The sequence below is a fragment of the Arachis hypogaea genome, chromosome 17 (assembly GCF_003086295.3).
Source record: "Arachis hypogaea cultivar Tifrunner chromosome 17, arahy.Tifrunner.gnm2.J5K5, whole genome shotgun sequence".
Lineage (NCBI taxonomy): Eukaryota > Viridiplantae > Streptophyta > Magnoliopsida > Fabales > Fabaceae > Arachis > Arachis hypogaea.
In genome coordinates this window covers 118218912-118224856 of record NC_092052.1, presented here as the reverse complement: position 1 = coordinate 118224856, position 5945 = coordinate 118218912, and the positions used below count along the sequence as shown (strand labels likewise).

General features: G+C 34.9%; 1 long non-coding RNA gene across 3 annotated transcripts; it reads left to right on the top strand.

The window, feature by feature from the left end:
- The first annotated feature begins 2226 nt into the window (after positions 1 to 2226).
- LOC112765787 (uncharacterized) lies at positions 2227 to 5391 on the top strand. 3 transcript variants are annotated; one of them, XR_011875610.1, is made up of 8 exons: positions 2227 to 2617; positions 2709 to 2797; positions 3082 to 3268; positions 3438 to 3618; positions 4120 to 4176; positions 4691 to 4775; positions 4874 to 4924; positions 5021 to 5391. It is a non-coding gene; the product is annotated as an uncharacterized lncRNA (long non-coding RNA). The 3 variants fall into 3 exon arrangements; XR_011875609.1 differs by having other exon boundaries at positions 4115 to 4176; XR_011875608.1 differs by having other exon boundaries at positions 4014 to 4176.
- Positions 5392 to 5945: the final 554 nt, after the last annotated feature.

The window sequence follows — 5945 nt, the reverse complement described above, 5'->3', positions numbered from 1 at the left end:
TATTAAAAGATAATAAAAAAAATAAATTCATAAAAATAAATTCAAAAAAATAAATTTTTTAATGAAGAAAACACGTTACAATTTTGAAATATAATTTGGATAATTTTTTTATTAAAAAAATAATTTAAATACATTGGTATATTATAATTTACATATAATATAAAGAAGGGTATTAATGTAATTTCACTTGGTTATGATTTTCTCTCTTCTTACTTTTCCTTTCATCCAAACACAAGAAAAATTTCTTTCTATTTTCTTTCCATTCATTTTCTCTTTATCCAAACAACATAAAAGAAAATTAACTTTTTCTTTCATTTTCTTTCCTTCCATTTTCTTTCCTTTCATTTTCTTTCCTCTCATTTTCCATCTTCCATCCAAACAAAGTGTTAGAGTGTGAAACTTATCCTTGCACTGTTTGTCCTTTCGTCGATGTTTAGATTTAGAGACATTTTAGAGTCGTCAAAACCTTGAGTATGATCTTCAATTTCTTCAGTAACTTGCTTTTTTACGTCAAAATCGTTGACTGTACCTATTTTCGTGACTTTGTCCTTTCTGAATATATCCTCCAACCAGTAAAATAGAGGAAATGACTTGCTAGGAATATAAAATTTGGTCGGATGTGCCTATGACAAAAAAAAGAGGATTGTAATAAGTATATATCAATCTTAAAAAGTGACAAATCATTCAAGTTGAAATAAAATCACACATAACTTTTATCGTACATCAAGAACATCTTTACTATTAATTTTGACACATTATTTTTTATATTATTAAAAAGTAACATATTATAAACAAATTTTTCTATAAAAAATAACAACAGATTTCTAATGAATTTTCTATCGATAAAATTTTTTTAAAATATTTCAAAAACTTACCGAGAGATTATAAACTCCATCGATAATTGAATTGATAAAATTAAAATTTTAATTTCAAATTTTTCACTAACAGATAATTCGTCTATTTTTTTTTGTGACTGAAATAAATTAAACAAAGAAAAACAAAACAAATAAAACAAGGAACTGTCTAAATAGAGGGACAGTCCCGTTTAAGACTACTCTTAAACTCCTCCCAAGGTGAAAGAAGCTCCACATGCGAAAGTTGTAACTTCATCGCCATCTTTGCCATAGTATCTGCCACCGTGTTTGCATCTCTCATAATCAAACGAAAGTCAACCCGCCAATTCCAATGCATGATATCTCTTATTTTGAGCACCAGTGGATCAATAAACCTAAAACCATCTTGAGTAACAAGATTAAATGCTTCCACACAATCCGTCTCACAAATAACATCTCGTTGACCCACATCCCAAGCTAAGAGATATCCTCTCCAAATAGCAAACAATTCTCCTTGAAGAATACTATTACTCTCAATCATTCCCAAACACCCCCTTTGCCAGCTCCCATTACAATCTCTAATAACACAAGCAAAACCAACACTATCACCCGAACCAAAATAACTAGCATCACAATTAATCTTAAAAGTACCAATGGATGGGGGATTCCAAAAACCATTTAGAGTAGAGGGAAGGGACATACGTTGTAATTCAAAGATATTCCTAAACTCCTTTTTTGAAGTTAATGCCAGACAAATTACTTTTTCCGGAGGCCAAGTTTCATCGGGATTAAAGATGTCATTATTCCTTGCTCGTCATATCCACCAAAGTCCCGAAAAGAACTTGAACGGATGCTCTCTGCTATGATACAAGAACCAGTTCTTCAAATCCAAAGGATGACAAGAAATATCCAACCTATGCCAGACAAGCTGAGCTTTGGGACAATCTCGAATACAATGTAAAACCGATTCCTGGCTAGAAAGACATCTTGAACACTTATCCGACGACGACATCCCTCTTCTAAAGCGAAAACTTGCAGTAGGAAGAGCCTCCTTAAGACACAACCAAGCCAAAAATTTATGCTTTTCCGGAACAAGCTGGCGCCAAAGCCAAAGCCAATTCTCCCGCTCCTCCCAACCAAACAGTTGCTTACACAACCACAAGTAACCATTGCGAGAGTTATAGACTTTGGCAGCAGACCCACTCCAATACCAACCCACTTCCGGACCTGCTTGTTCATCTGGATTGTAAGAAAGAATATTATCTTTCAGATTTTGAGATAAAGGAGAATAAAGAGTATCCAAATGTCACCTACCAACCGACCAAATATCCTGTATCCAGATATTCGAATCAGAAATGTGAATATAACCAGTCTATAATCACTTGACAAATCTGTCAAAAATTTGAATTACTACTATCATCTTTGGCACAAACAAAATTTGGGAAGCATATTCACACAAAAACACCATTCGGTAGTCACTCTCCTTTGCTGTTCTTCCATTCCAGGGTTTAAGCGCGCCCTCTCTCTTCCCATTGAAAATGTGACGTCCTCCGCTGTCGCCGCCGCCGCCGCCCGCGTCACACGAGCGCTCTCCGTCACCGCTCGTCGCATGAGCTCCCTCCACCGCCGCTCTCATCGCGTTTGTTCCCTTCGTCGCCATCGTCCCACGAGCTCTCTCTGTTGTGCTCTTGTCTTACGAGCTCCCTCCGCCGCCGCTCTCGTCACTGCTTCTTCTCTCATCGCCGGAGGTTAGTCATCGTCTCTACTCGTCGCCGTTAGTTCAGGTAGGCCTCCGCCTCCTTCTCGTCCCTAGCCCTAACTCTTCCATTGTTATTCTGTTCTGATTTCATTGTCCCTTCCCTGTTCTGCTTGAAGTTGAATACCAAAGAATACGATCGAGGAGAGCTCTTATGTTTGCAAATCAGCTGTTGCTGCTGCAGAGAACGTAGTTTCTAAATTCTAAAGTATGAATTTTGTATATTCCTGTAATTTGTGAAATCTGAAACATAATAATTTCTATGGTTGTGGTATAGAATGAAGTTTGTTTATGAACTATATATCTGAATTGCTGAAATTTTTTATCTGGAATTTGCATGCATGTTCTTGTTCCTTCTTGTTCTTGTTATGACTGCTGATTTTGGCTCCTCCTTCTTGTGCTTGTCTGAATCTACTCTGTTGTAAATATGCTGAGTTGCTTTTGATTCTTGTCCTTGTCTGATTTTGTTGCTGATTCTGGCAATCATGCTAGCTCCCAAGGTTCTGGTCCGAGGTTAATTGCGGTTTCAATTAGTTTTGATGGGATGCTTATATTTGCAATGATGCTTGGACTTGTTGTCTCTGATGCCATTTCTGGGAAGTTCGACTCAATGAGGAAAGGAAAAAGTGAGGTAGTTGAGCAAAATCATACTTCGATTCTTGGCTGGAGTGGAAAATTGGTAAGATTCTGGAATTACTATTTGCCAATGAATTATTCATTAAAAACAAAACAATTCAAGCATATGTCAGCTGTTTATTTATTTATTTTTATCAAGATTTTGTGCATCTCCATTTGGATCTTTTAATTTCTTATGTATCTGAACCACAATAATATGATTGGGTGTGCAGGGTTCATTACTAAATCAACTTGCCATACCCAATGAGAGCCTGGGTGGAGGAACTGTTGTAGTGATGGCTGAGTGAGACAAAGAAGAAATGGAGCTTGACATTGCAAAAATGGAGTTTGATTTCAAAGGAACATCCGTCATATGCAGAACTGGGAGCCACTGATTCTGGTTGATCTTAAAAGGTATATGACACTTCTTTATATTTTCGTTTGGAATTGTTATTTTCTGTAGGTCTAAAATTGGTTACTTGCATGCAATGCTGTGCCTGTGACATTTCTTTTCTATGTCATTTTTATCTCTTTTTTTTTAAAACCATCATTAAAAGATTGTGATTCATTTGCTAGCCTTATATTATAAATTGAAGCATGGTTATAGAGAAATTTTAAATATTCTCTGTTGAATAATTGATTTGTTTTACTGGTATTGAACATCATGAAGGTCAGCTTCTACAAACAAGCCAACTCAGGTTTCTCCAACTTGCTTTCAAAGTTCTTAGGATAAAGTTTGCCAATTGCTAGCTTTTCTACAATAGCTTGTTTAACTTGACTCATTTTTCTCTTTAATGTTTATTGAAAAGAAAAGAAGTCACAACCTCACAACCTAAGTTGAGCAAGTTTCCTAAATCTACAAATTGTATTCACTTACTGATGGTATTTTCTCATCTACTATTGTTGGAAGCTAAGAAGTTTGGGGTTAATGAATTTGTGAACCCAAAAGATCATAACAAACCTGTACAAGAGGTTAGTTCATTCTAAGTTTTTGTGCATATATGCTGTGACTTATGATACAAATTTTGCTATGCTACAAGCAAATTAAATTTAGTAAGCATTTCTGTTATCAGCAAATGATCACAGATCGATCAGCTTCATAATATAAACTTAGCTTCTATACAGATTCTGCTATTTCAATTCCCTTGCCATGTACCAAAAGTAATGTTTAAACTGAGAGAACCAAAGTAGCTAACAAGTCCATAGAGTATAGACATGGTTGTGTTCTTTTGACAATGTAATTTGTTGAAATATGGTAACAGAGCAAGAAAGAGAAGGTACTAACAAAGTTTGACTAAGCAGTAAGAGGAGGGCAACTTATTGCTATAGCCTATAATCTCCTAATTAGTCCTAATTAAGTTCTTGTAATGAGCTAACAAAGTTTTTTTTTTTTTTTTTTTTTTTTTTTTTTTTTTTAATATATACTCTAGTAGTACAATTCAAGGCAGGAAACTAGTTTCTGATCATTGCTTCCATTTGGTGACAGGTCCTGACAGAAGGATCTTCTTGCCAGAGGGTCTCTTGGACAGATCCAAGATCCCACCATACTTGACTGGAGAAGTGCCTGGAGGGTTTGTGGATTCTTCTCTCTCTAGTCCCCTTTGAATCACAAACATTGTGAAACTTTAGCTTGTTTTGCTTAATTTTTCTTTGATATTTGTTGATGCAGCTATGGTTATGATCCTTTTGGTCTCAGAAAGAAGCCAGAGGACTTTGCGAAGTATGTCAGCCATCCTTATGGTTATAATCATTCCCGAGGCCTTCAACAAATTCTGATTGTTTGTTACAATTTCTATACCACGCTTCCTGTTGCCAGATACATGGTGAGACAATTCGGCAGCTTCCACATTTACAAGAAAAGGCTCGGAAGCTTCTTGATATTCAGTGCAATGTGTGGCAGAGGGTAGATAAAATATTTCAAAGTGTAAGATGCGAGGTTGGGTTTCTTAGTAAAAAGGTTAAAAAGTATTTGTGCTACACAACATTTCTTGGAGTGAAGAAATCAGGGCAGCAATTTCGTCAAATCTGGTGGATGAGGTTTATACCAAGGAATTATAGTTTTGCATACTAGGCTCCATACATAAGCATTGAGAACATTTTGGAACAAGATTTTGTATAAGTAAAATTGCAACTTATTGATTCCATAAGTGATTTATTCAATAGAAATTTTACATCTTTAATGTTCAATTTTTTCTTCCCCTATACCATATTTCTTTACGGCCAAAGGGGTAATATAGAAAAATTGTCTATTAAATTTATATTTATTTTGTATAAAAAATAGGTTTATTTTGTAATGAAAAAATTTTAAAAAAATTTTGTTTTATCTTATTGATAGATTTATAGACGGAAAATTTGTTTGTACGAAAAATCTGTCTGTATTAAGAGTTGTGAATACTTTTCTAGGCTCCAATTACCAACAAAAAATTTGTCGAAAAGTTTGATACTAGTTACTAACGGAAAATCTATTGGAAAATTTGATGTTTTTGGCCGAATAGAAGAGATGATTATCGAAGAAAAATTTGTCAGTAAAGTAAATTACTGATGAAACAAAATCCGTTGGTAAATAATTTTTGATGAGGCTTTTACCGATGAACAAAATTCGTCGGTAATTCCGTTGATAACTAAAAATCCGTCTGTAATGAAGATTAAATCTGTCTGTAATAAGAAGTTTTCTATTTGTGTCAGAATTCTAGCCAAATCCACTACATGCAAGCATTTTAGAAGCGTAGTGATACTTCTCC